This window comes from Mus musculus, chromosome 19 (genome assembly GCF_000001635.26).
Source record: "Mus musculus strain C57BL/6J chromosome 19, GRCm38.p6 C57BL/6J".
NCBI classification, from domain to species: domain Eukaryota; kingdom Metazoa; phylum Chordata; class Mammalia; order Rodentia; family Muridae; genus Mus; species Mus musculus.
This window is the reverse complement of record NC_000085.6, coordinates 23,757,832-23,770,898: the sequence shown is the minus strand read 5'-3', so window position 1 is coordinate 23,770,898 and position 13,067 is coordinate 23,757,832. Positions and strand designations below refer to the sequence as shown.

The following is a 13,067-nucleotide window of genomic DNA, read 5'->3' as shown; positions in this document are numbered from 1 at the left end:
AGGAAAAAGCCAAGGTAAGTCTCACATGAGTACGATGCACAGGTAACCCAGTAAATGAAGCTCAGCTCACTCACCTTCATAAGCGCATTCTCCATTTCTACAAGGGCAGCTTCTTTCCGCATGAGGCACTGGCGACAGATGGATAATTAGCTGCCCACCACCACCCAGCGATTTCTAAGCCTGCCCTCCCCTCATGCCCCGCCCCTCCGCATTCATTCACTAAGAGTAATTTTGCAAACAGTCTTGGCACAGCTGGGAAGCACCATGGTGTGGCTCATGGGGAGCAGCTTAGACATAATAGGAACAGGATCCCGAGCCCCTTGTCCCCAAGCAGGCTTTAGAGACCTCACATCACTTACATGGAGCACACACTTTTAATACTTGCTACACATTCTGTTTTTAAGACGAGGTATGATCTGCCATAGCAATCATAACGCATGCCAAGTGCAAAGCACGCTTTACAATTTATGTTACACACAGCATGCATTTTTTTCCAAGTTTTAGCAAATTAGAATTTTGGCAGGCAAAGCTAAAGTAGGCACTTTGAACAATGACCTAATTGTTCTTTTCCTTAATAAATGTTAATGAGGAATCTATACTATTAATGATTTTTATCTCAGTTATACAGTATAGTCTTTTCTTTCAATCCCTTAACTACAGGCATGCAATACCACACACGCACACACCCACACATGCACACACGCATATACACAAGATATCACACGCAAAAATGCCCCATTATAGAGTTATATGTAGGTGGTTTCTGTGTGTCAACTTGACACAGGCTAGAGTCATCAGAGAGGATGGAGCCTCAGTGGAAGAAATGCCTCCATGAGACCCAACTGTAAGGCATTTTCTCAATTAGTGATCAATGGCCAAGCCCATGGTGGGTGATGCCATCTCTGGGCTGGTAGTCCTAGGTTCTATATGAAAGCCATGTGGAGAAAGCCAGTAAACAGCAGCCCGCCGTGGCTTCTGCATCAGCTCCTGCCTCCAGGATCCTGCTCTGTTTGAGTTCCTGTCTTGACTTCTTTCAACAGCAATATGGAAATGTAAGTCAAATAATCTTTCTCCCCAAGATGCTTTTTGGTCCTGGTATTTCATCGCAGAAATTGGAAAACACTAACTCTGAGTTACAATCGTTAGATTTATGATTTCTCTCTTCCTGGTGATATAAAATTTACATCCATTTGGTTGAAAGCACACTTTTCAACTTGCGAATATAGATCTTTCCTTTGGCTGACGTGTGGAGGGCACCCTCTCAGGAAGCTGCGAGTGACATGGGACTGAAGCTCGCAGCCAGACAAGATTACAAGGGCAAACAGCTGATGCGCTACAATGAAGTATGTTACTTAGCCAGAGTGTTCTGTAGGCTAGGGATAGTGAATGCATTTTCTACTTATTTTGATTTTTTTCAGGACATATTATCATCAGTTGGGAACATCTGTTTTTACCATAAGGTACCGGCCGACTGCATGCAGCTACAACTCTATCATCTAGTGTTTGCACATCCCATTTGGGAAGATGAGTTAAAATGTATATACTTCGTAATAACCCAACCTCCAATCTTGGAGTTGAGGTTAGTCTTAAGTAAGACAGGAGCTATATAGTCAAGCCTTTGCTCTTCAGCAAGTATATGTGTGTGATTCCTCAATATGTACAAAAAGTAACAACATTCTATTAGCTTCCCTTTATGTGTAGCTAGTGTGGAAGTATGGTCCTGTGTCCAATTTTGAGGAAATTACACTCAAAAGCAGAGCTGCTGACCAGCGAAGCCCAGAAGTGCCGCAGCCTGAGGGACGGAAAGTCCAGGGATGGATAGAAGCACTGGCCCCTGCTGTTCTCTACAGCAAACCCCTGTCCTGCTGAAATGCTGGCTTTGTTTTGTTTGGTCTGTTTGTTTTCCCTTCTTTCTTCGGACATTCTTTTCCTTTTATGGTAGACAGCAGAGGGGGTAAAACTTTAAGGCAGGAATGTCAGAGCCCCTAAATTTAATCACAAGACATTAACTCGGTCACTCCCAAAGGTTTGTTAAGAATTGAGGCAAAACTCCTTTCATAAGACAGAAAAATAGGATGCACGGACAAGCGGGGTTCTCTGGACGTTTAGTGTGTGAATACTGACTGTGCAGGAAATGTTTGTGCACGGGTGAGCTGTGTGCACCGAGGGAACCTGGTGGACTCTAAGGTGAATTAAAGCTCTGTGAAAGCCCAACCATGAGTCAGCAAACTCAGGTCCGTGAGCCGAACCTACCCAAGCGCCTGCCATTGCACTGCTTAAGAGTCAAAACAGCTCTATGTTTCTTTAGGCAGCTGAAAAAAAACAAAATATATATATATATATGAAGAGCAGTTAAAAATTTCTGACATGTGAAAATCTTATGAAATTCCAGCATCCTTGAATACACCTGTCAGAACACACTATGCTTGCTGTCCACCACAGTGTCAAGGGCTGCTTTCGTGTACAGCGGCAAAGACGAGAAGCCGTGACGGAGACTACATGGCACTGGCATGGAACCTATTTACTCTCTGGTTCTCAGCAGAAAAGTCTGCCACCGTTGGTGTAGAGGAGGGCGGTGAGAAGGACCAGGAGCCATTTTTGCTTAGTGTCATTATGAAGGGAAGAGGTGTGTCTACCTTGCTTTAGCAGTCTTTTAGGTCTCACTTGGCTTTAACAATGGCAGTGTGGGAGGCAGTGGGAAGGCCATGGGTTGTTCTTGCCCTTTGGCATCTGGGAAAGCTGAGGTGAAGCCCTGCTTGTCGCTAGTGGCACCATATTCTGACTTGTCTTGAGTCTTTCCCAGTCCATGGTATCTAGACTAGAGGGAAGTCTATGCAACACACACACACACACCCTCTCACTCCTCACACTCTTCTGGACACTCACACACATACAGTCTCTCACATACATCGTCACTCACCAACCTTCTCTCTCACAACCCCCCTCTCTCTGTTTGTGTATATATGTCTGCCTGCCTTTCTCTCTGTGTGTGTATGTGTGTCTGTCTGTCTCTCTGTGTGTATGTGCATCTGTCTTTCTCTTTCTTTCTCTCTCTAAATCACTCTCTCTCTCTCTCTCTCTCTCTCTCTCTCTCTCTCTCACACACACACACACACACACACACACACACACACACACACACGGATGAGGATCCAGCTTGCGTAGCTATGGTAAGAAGCCATTGTGAGGGCAGAAAGACAGAAGAGACCTATCTGGCCTCTCTCTTATCCATGGGCCCCAGAGTAGTTTCCTTTGCCTTGTCCTTTGGTTTCTGAGAAATTCACGGTGGGTCTCAAGGTTCCATCTCAGCTATGCATTCTCTGCAGATGCAGCTTTGAAGTCATAAAAACCATTAGGAGGCAAACCTGAGTCAGGCATGCGGATGCTGTGTGGTACCACACTACCTGACACTCCTTTGTGTTAATTTGCTCGTAGCTATTGCGGTGAGATTGTAGAGAGGGATTTGGTGTGTATGTCCATTACACAACTAGAGAGCTATAAATCAGGCAATCATACGCGAATGTAGGCTTGAGCTAGGAATGCAGCTCTTTGGCAGGATGCTCGCCTAACACATATGGAGCCCTAGGTTCAGTCCTCAGCAACACACAGGAGATCCAGGTAGGCTTTTGTCCATCCTGTCACCATGGGAACTTTCATCTGTGCACTAACTTCTGGCTCCTTCAGAACAAAACTTCCCCAGGTGTCAGCTTAGGCAAAAAGACTTGTGTTTCCAAGTCATTTGGAAGAAAAATGGATATAAAAACTATTTCCACAATGAGGAAAAATACAGTAAACTAAAATTAGAATTCGGTATCTGAACTTTGAACATCCAGGCACTACAGGGAAGCAAGCTGGGAGAGGGACTCAGACAGGGGTAGGGTCAGGAAAGAGCCACAAGGAGACAGGAGCCCACTGGTGAGGAAGCCACACACTCCAGGTCATATTCCCAGGGAGCTACCAGGTGTAGCTAGGAACCGGCCAACCTCCTCATTCCATTTCTCATACTTTTCAATCACTCGAATAATTTCTCCATTTGGAAATAAAATACATACTGGAAATCAATGTGCTCCTTTCTGGGTGTTATGACATCTACACCCACGACACCAAATACCCAAATATATTAATGATTTGAAACAAATGGAAAAACCCTTCAGACATGAAATTATTTTGGATTATAAGAAAACAAGCACCCTTCTGTCAGGCTTAATATAATGGGGCAGTGTGTTTTACACTGCATGTCAGGGCCCATTAGTGCTGAGATCAGTTTGGCGTGTTGGCAAACATGAGAAAACAAAAGCAGCAAACAGTGAACATCACATGTAACAGAAGACAGATATTGCTGAACACACTTGCTTCGGTGGCATGTGTGTGTGTGTGTGTGTGTGTGTGTGTGTGAGAGAGAGAGAGAGAGAGAGAGAGAGAGAGAGAGAGAGAGAGAGAGAGAGGATATTCAGGCACAATCATCTATAGAGCCATGGTAAGTTGTATTCTTGCTAAGGGTGATGGCCAAAAACATGTAAGAATCCATTACAACAAAATGTGAGCCACTGCAGTAAAGTCTAGTATAAAATCCTAACTCATTAAATAGAAATGCTAGGTAATTATTCCCGTTAAATGGAATTTCTTTAAGTGACAAACTTTTCCACTGCATTAAAATATGCTGAAACTTGGACTGACCTGCCATACCTGCAAACCTAGCTGCTAAGGGAGACTGAGGCAGGAGGATGGCTAGTTCAAAGGCAGCTAGGCCAACAGCGTAAGGTCCTGTCTGCAAAATAGTGCTACAGTTTTGTGGAGAGAGGAGGATACTTAGGTATCCCTTGCCAAGTATACTTCTTTAAAATGCAACTATTAGCAAATCCGAAACTGACCATGATACAAAAACATCAAAAGTCAGGCAGTGGATCCTTGCATTATTTGGAAGAGGAACAATTCACACTAGAGCAAGGACACCATGGAATGAAGGAGGAAGCCCGCCTCTGGAGAAGCCTGGCAGGCAGGGAGGGCTTCAACATTTCTTGACAGCTTCTCATGGTCACTTCACAGAGAGCAAAATAAAAGGAAACTGCCATTTCAAACACACACACACACACACACACACACACACACACACACACACACACACACATTTTAGGAAAGAAAAAAAATCTGCTTTATGTTTGAGCGCCTACAAAGTTCCCCCATTTTGTATAGCGTTCTCTTAATCACTTTCTTCCCATTGTCAGAAACCCAGAAGCCTATTGCCTGTGAGACAATTGGCCTTGACAATCAAGTACGTCATTAATGCAGAGGTGATGGCAACTGACTTTAAAGGGAGAGACCTGTCTACAATGGAGAAGCTGTAAGACTGCAGGGTGCATAAAAAGCAACAGTGTTCCAGGGGCTGGCTGACAACTGTTGGGAGAAGACCAACGGGATACAAGACAGGACTGCCTATGAAGGACGTGTGATTGAAATACCACAAACGAAGGTATCCACAGGGAAAGGAGACCGAGAGCCAAGGGAAATCTAAGTCGATATTCCTGGGAAGAGCTGTGTAATTCCCTCTCTTGGATGTTCTAATCCGGCCATGGGAAAGCATGGGGCGGGGCATCATAATACAGGTCCTATAGGAAGAAGAAGGAGACATTCATGTGGTCTGGAACTGAGCACTGAGTTCACAGAGGGGGGTATCTTACAGAAACTCAGGCAATACCAGATCCCAACAACGAAGGAAATGGACAGACACGAAGTGCTCATGTGACAACACGCTCAGCCATTGCCCTGGTTTGTTTTCTGCTGCTCTGATAAAACACTGACCAAACCAACTGCGAGAGGAAGCTGTTTATTTGGCTTACACACTCACGTCACAGTGTACCACTGAAGGAGGGCAGGGCAGGAACCTGGAGCCAGGAACTGAAGCAGAGGCCACGGAGAAACACTTCTCACTGGCTTGTTCTCCATGGCTTGCTCAGCTTGCTTTCTTATACAGCCCAGGCACCTGCCCAGGGGTGACACTGCCCATAGTAGCTTGGGCCCTCTCTTATCAACAATCATTAATGGAGAAAATGCCACATAGACATGCCTACAGTACAATTCAAGGGCTCCCTTTTCCCTCTTCTGGTTTTTCAAGTCAACAAAACTAATGAGCACAGAAGTTAAAGGCTTATGAGAATCAACGATTTCATAATGTGTGAGAGTAGATGTGCTATTTCCAAAGTACTTGTTTTACATACACAATTTTAAAGATATTCAAGTAAACTAACATATTAGGTATAAGCAGACTTTTCAAAATTTGCATATATATTACTGTGTATATTCAAACAGCCATATAACCTTTTTCAAAACCTTTATTTTTTGAAAACTTGGGGCCACCTTCTAATCGAGAGTACTGCACACTGACGGTAATATCTCCAGTATCGAGTGCTGTTAATGGCTGGCTTGTGAGTGAATGAACAGGCAGCAGTTGCAGCAATTTAAATCACTATATTAAAATACTGATAATTGCTGTCAAACCAATTCTTCATCTGTTAAAAAAAAATTATTCCTTGTGGTATGTCTGTGCCATATGGGACAGAGGCTCTGGACCTCTGCAGGGCACTTCTGCGTTTCTCTCCAGCTTTGATTTACTCTGCCCAACTCAGGGCTTTGTGTGCCAACCAGTCCCTTCTGCCTGCTCCCCTGCTGGGGGCCTCTGAACAGTGCTCAGGCTGAAACCAGCAGCCTGGACAGGCTGGCGGGCTGGGCTTACCTCTGCAGGGTAAATGGGAGATGCCCCATCCTCTCCTGTATAACTCTAAGTGCAGGTCAGTTGCTCAAAGCAGAAACCTGCTCATTAACTTACCTCTTACTGGCTTGCTTCCTCTCTTTGACTTGAGTTTCTCACTCTCAATTTGTATTTCTTTGGGCTTACAAAGAAACCACTCAGGTCCTTGTTCTGGGGTCTAAATGTATAAACGAGTCCAGTTGGGGTGGTAACTTGCTGTTCTGCTTTGAGATGCCGCTAGCTGTCTGCAGGAAGGGGGTTATACCCTCATCCCTCATACCTGGGTTGTGGAAATTACTAGAAGTGTCTTATTTCATGACTGACAATGCGTACTTAGTGATCTCCTATAATACATATGCATAGCACATATACAAACACATCGAGGAAGAAAATCAAGCAGGAAGTTATACAGTGGGACAATGGAGAGGATGATATCATAGAGGATAGCCAAAGAAGACTGTAACCAGAGCTTTAAAATGAGAGGGGATGAGCCACAAACATGTTTGAGAGAAGGGCTGCAGGTGAGAGCATGCTTTACCCGATCAAGGAGCAGCAGGAAAGCATCTCTGGGTTCAGTGATTTACCTGGACATATGGCGTCCCATCTGATTGAGAGAGCAGCCACTTTGAGAGGCATCTACTTTGCCTTTCAGTATTAATCTGTCACCCATAAGGCTCAAGTTGCCATGTACCAATTGTAGTGACCCGAGTGAGGCAACACTGCGTTTCTGAAATTACGGTATGTGTGCTCAGTCAAACATGTTCAAGCTAGAAAACCCGAGGAACGCCTGTAGCAATGAGATGCTAGTCTGCAAGGAGCATTTCCCCTGCTCGGAACATTCTCGGGTCTGAAGCCTCTTTAAAGATGGTAGTCTCATCTGCCCACCCCCAATCCCACCCCACACCCCCACTTCAAGTCCTGTTGGCAAGTGTGGGGTCCTCCAAACTAGAACTCTGTTTTGTTATAGTAGCTAGACCCCACAACGCACAGGACTGCTCTTTATGCATATATTATGTTTGCATGTGCATGCATGAGGAGACCCTAGATTGGTGCTGGGATTGTCCTCAACTGCTTATTACTTTGAGGCAAGATCTCTTAATCAAACCCAGGGGTATCTGCTATGGCTCACCTCCCTGGATGCTCTGAGAATCGCCTGTCTGTCTTCTGCAGCTTGAATGACAGCTAGGCCCCCACATCCACCTGGGTATCCACACTCTGGTCTTCCTGCTTGCACAGCAAACATTTTCATGCCTGAGGTATCTACCTAACCTCGTTCCCCACCATGTTACTCTTACTCATACATGACATATAATGTCACCTATTTATTTCCTTGGAGTATCCTCCCAGTAAAAGCTCTGTGACATAGGGAAGTCTTCCAACCCCCACCCCCTCCAACCCAGTTCTATCCTTGCAGCTAGCCTGGCCCAGAGAGGGTGCTTGATAAATATTTGTTAAAAGTCTGAATATAGTTCATCATTAGAACTTTGAAATTATCATTTGCTACAGATAAAATTTCATAATCTCATCTGGAATCATCATAATCAAGAGGCTCAAGCATACATAGGGTTTTTTTTGTGGGAAACAGTGTCCTTGTTTTTCAAGATTAGTGTATATAGCAGATATGAATACATTAACAGGTTTATAGTACCATAGTCTTGTATAGGTTACAGGATACAAATCATTGAATATCCATTATATAAATAAACTCTGAAATTTCCAATCTCATAGGCTATATTTAACCTACTAAAACAAATTAATTTATTCATGAATTCATGTGACAAAAATGTATTGAACACTTATGATGGGCATAATGTTGTGCTATATTTGAGTTTTGAAAAGTCAACTTTACACTTCACTATAAAAGCCACATCTTGATGTAATATATAAGAAAAGTTTATCTTTAAAAAAAAAAAGCCTTGTTTTTCTCCATTGTTTTAATACAACCCTTATTTATTGAACTCAAAGGTCCCCAAGAGAAAGTTCTTATAGGAAACCATCCAAATGGAGTTTCAGACAATTCAGGCAACATGAATAAATGCTTTTAAAAGTAAGCAAGCATTCTTTCCATGGAGAATAAGAGACACCACTGAATTTAGCAATACTGAATGCTCACTATTGCGAAATTTAATTAGCTGTCAAAGCATAATTATACACTCATACACAGAGTTCCTCCTTGCTGGGTGATGGTCATTCACTCACATCAATCTCTCACATTGCCTTCATAATTCTACACCCAGCCTCAATTTGCCTTTGCCTTTCCTAAGAGATTATAACCAGGTTCCTTTCTTCAGAGTCATGCCTCCGCCCAGTATGGTCCACCATCTTGATGGCTTTATCAACCTAGCCTCCTGCTTGAATCTCTTTTCCTCTTAATGGACTCATTTCCCAGGCTTCTGAAGTCAGCTTCCGTCCCTCTGCTGTGCCATCCCTTTGATGTATCACCCTCTCCTCCACCACCCAACTTATTCAAGCACGAGTCTGTTTCTACCACTCGATGTTCTATTTTGTCTTCCTTGCAGCATAAAAGCTCAGTTTCCCCCGTGGCACCATGGTTTATCCCTTTTTGGCCCTGCAGGTCAATTTTCAAATGTCCTTTACTTCCAAGTCTTCTGAAAAGACAAACTTTTCAAAGGGAGGCTTGCGGTAGAGGAGAAAGGCATTAAAGCTGCTTTTAGGGAAGAAGACGAAGAGGCATTCATGCAAAACAAATGGCTTGCTGCAGGCTGCAGGGAGAGGTGCAGCCATTTACCAAACTGAATTACAGATCTCAGCTGTACCTTTAACCTCACCGGGCCAAACGTTAGGAAAGCAGGGCATGGCATTTGAAAAAGTCTCTCATTTACATGAGAAAGGAAATCAGAAATTCTCAAGTCATCAATTGTGTTTGTATGCACTTCTTTCTCTAATCAGGCTGTTTACGTTGGTAATTTCTAATATTCTTGAGTTTTCTTATAAGAAATTTACATATGTGGTTTTACTTGCGTATACAGAGATGATAACTTTTTTTTAAAGTAAAGAAACCTAAGCCTCTTAAGTGACTTACATCCATCAGAATGAGATATGGCCAAAGCATTAAGAGAGTTAAAGAACTAGGATTCTAAATTCATTTTTATAAGTCCTTTTTAAAGTCTCGGATGAGATCCAACAACCTCACATTAAAATTTCAGAAGGCTTGGCTTGAAGGATGCGGGGAAATTTACTTTACACTCATAGCTTCCAGCATAGTTGGTCCACATGTCATCATTTGTTTTAAAAACAATAAACGAGAAGGAAAAGTCATATGTAGATGGCCTTAGCTTTATTATTTTCAATGTACCCATGGAATAACACTTTATACTTTGCCCAAAGAATAAAATTTTTAGAAAAAGAAAGAAATCTTTGGTGTCAGTATATCATACATTTATTTGTACATCCTTGTGATTATTTCAAGCTTTTCAAAGAGGCCCAGTGCAGCCCATTTGGGTTCTGACAGCAATTCAGTAGAATTTAAGGTATTATAACTAAAATATGTCCCAAGCAGGTGAATCCAATCATATGACATCAGTAAAGTACTGGGCTATTATCATAAAGGTGCATTCACTCCTATGGATATTGCAGGAGAAATACAGACTCCAGGGAACCAGGCGGCAGTGGACACGCATACGGATATGCCATCTCTAGTGCTTTCCCTCTCTACGCAACCCTATCTTTATTACGCAGAGAAATTTAAGCATCTATAGACTCTGCGTGCTTTTTCTCTGTCTTGGTTCCTAGACATCATTGGAGAGCCAAACATTTGCCAAATTTCCTACGAGTGAGCTGTCCTGGGAAGGAAATCGGGGACTTCACTGACTGGAGATCTTATATCCATGGGTCTCGGGAAATTTCAGTTCCTAAATGGACCTTCTAACCATTGTGAAAGCCGGGAGAGTGGCTGTCACTAGCATCCCATTTCCCACGGAAAAACACCCAAGAGAATGCATGTTGGGGCACTCTTTTTTTTTTCCTTGTTTTTTTTTTTTTTACTTCCCTTTCAATCTTGTTCTTGTATTTTTAAAGCCCCCACCTTCTTTACACACCTCAAGAGTTTATTCTAAAAGAATCATTGCAAAGACTATCCAATCTTCAGCTAGAAGGTTTTCAGTACTTATATATGGAAGGGAGTCTGGTGATAAAAGTTGTGGGAACGGGAGAGGAAGATGACCATTAAACACCCTCTTCTTGGGGTTAGACAAGAGATAAACAATAGAAATTGCAGAGTCAGGCAGTCAATGAGAGGCTGTGAAGTGCCAAAGAAAGCGCCCTTCAGAGCCAGGGACACCAGCTGTCTCAAAAGGTGTAACCATTATCCTGGTTTGCTGCCATGTGCCTCAAAGCAACCGCTCACTTCCACATCCCCGTGTTAGGACGTTAGGGAAAGGGGAAGCGAGAATCCGTACACCCAGCCACCCAAGAACAGTAGCAGAACAGAAACTGTTCTTAGACTTGCAGGGTCAAAATAACCAATACTGTCCCACAGTGTTAGCTGGCGGCATCAAGTCAGGAAAAGCAGATCGCTGGATGTGGGGCGCAGTTTTGAGAGCGTGGATCCAATTGCACGCTAAACACTCACTCTTACACGGGATTTTACAAACCCGGCCTTACCCTACTGCCTCCCCTCCACACTTCACACACCAAGTGCATCCTGCCCACCTCACGGTTTCCATCATCAGTCAGCCAGAGAGGAGGGATCCTAGCGGGGATTCCTGGAAATGTCATCTCCCCCTACACTTCGGATCTGCCACCTCCATCCCCTCTGCTATCACACACACACACACACACACACACACACACACACTCCTTCCGTGACTGTCATCAGGCCCGCTCTTCCCAAAGCCGGGTATCTCAGCGCGCACCGGACGCCTGGCATCTCTCTAGTACACACCCTTCCCCCGCCTCGCTAGCTCCAAGCACTGCCTCCCTGGATGTCGCCTGCCGTCCCTGTTCATCCGCACTATTGTTCCACGCTTCACCCCTAGCTCCCGGGATCATCCCTCCAAAAGGACCCGAGCTCCGTCCGGGGCGTCGGGCGCCCGGCACTCACCCAGCCCGCCCTGGCGGTGGTACCTTGCCTGACAGCTGGGTCCGCGGGCCCGCGGGAGCAGGCGGCGCTAGTGACAGCGACCGTGCCAAGCCTGGGAATAAAGCTGCTCTCCAGCTGCTCCCGCCTCCAGCGCCACCATCTTCCCCCGCCGCCACCGGGACCGCAGCCGCCCGCGCCCCGCTCCTCCGGCTCTAGCTCGGCAGCCGCTCGGGCCCCTCCGGCCGCGGCCCCACCCCCTGCTCGCCGCCCGCTCGCCCTCGTGACGCGCGCCGGGGCCGGGCGGCTGCGACTGACGGCGGGGGGAGCGCGCGCACGCCGCGTGCAGCAGCGCCCCTGCCTCCCACGCCCACCCGCGTGCGCGCGCGCGGCGCGGGCCCGACGCGACAGTCCAGCTCGGGCGCGCGTGAGCGTGCGAGGGGTCCACAGCCGTCGCCGTAGCTGTGCGCGAGTCCCTCCCTCTCGTGGCCGAGAGCCTGGAATGGACTACGTGGCTGCCTCCCGCGGGGACACAGGGGGACCTCCACGGTCCTCTGTCCCAGGTCCCTAACGCTCATCCCCGGCCCCGTCTCTGCGAATGGGCTCTGGTCACGCTTAGGACACACTGCCGCGTGGACGGCTGCCCGTGTCCTCTTGCTTAGTGACACGCAGTTTTCCCGCTTCCCGGGCCTGAAAGCCAAGAAAAAGCTTGGAGCTTGCAATGCGGCGCTGCGCTCCTCGAGTGGCCGCGAGGGGGCGCCCGCGTGAGCTTGAGAGGAACAAGCTGGGCGTCTGTCTGGCCGCCCACTGGGGGCGCTGCCCAACCCGCCCCACCCAGAAAGCGTCTGGAAGGCGGGGTCGGGAAATGGTCCACTTGGTTTCTCGATGCCCGTTGCTAGGAGCTTAAAAGAGTCTTCCAGACGTGCAGAGGCAATTCGCCTGGTATATGATTAGGTTCTCTGGAGGGTGGGGACCCTGAGCACTAGGGACCAGGTAGCAGGTGTTGTGACTTAATGAAAAGGTGGACTGGCCCCTGGGCGGCGGCGGGGTGGGAGTGGAGGGGCGAGGGCGGGGCTGGGTTCAGGCGCCTGGGTTCAGGCGCCAGCTCCATCTGTAATAGGCGATTCCATAGCTACATCCTCCCCCCTCTTTGGGACAGAGTTCTCAATTTAAAAATTAAGGGTCATATTCCCCCGAAACCTTATAATTTTCAAGTCCGTCTTAGTATGCATATTCTCATCTAGTGAAATGAAGACAAGCCTTCCTTATCTGACCTAGGGAGAG

The 13,067-nt window shown here is 46.1% G+C and overlaps 1 protein-coding gene across 5 annotated transcripts in view; it reads right to left on the bottom strand.

Moving 5' to 3' along the window:
* Positions 1–12,093, bottom strand: part of Apba1 (amyloid beta (A4) precursor protein binding, family A, member 1) — a 190,793-nt gene extending 178,700 nt beyond the window's left edge. For 2 of the 5 annotated variants that reach the window (NM_177034.3, XM_030250969.1), the window contains exon 1: positions 11,808–12,023. The gene's annotated coding sequence lies outside the window, so the exon portion shown is untranslated. Of the gene's footprint in view, positions 1–74; positions 126–11,807 lie in introns of those variants that run through there. The other 3 variants (XM_006527140.4, XM_006527139.4, XM_030250968.1) reach the window with 3 other exon arrangements.
* Positions 12,094–13,067: the final 974 nt, after the last annotated feature.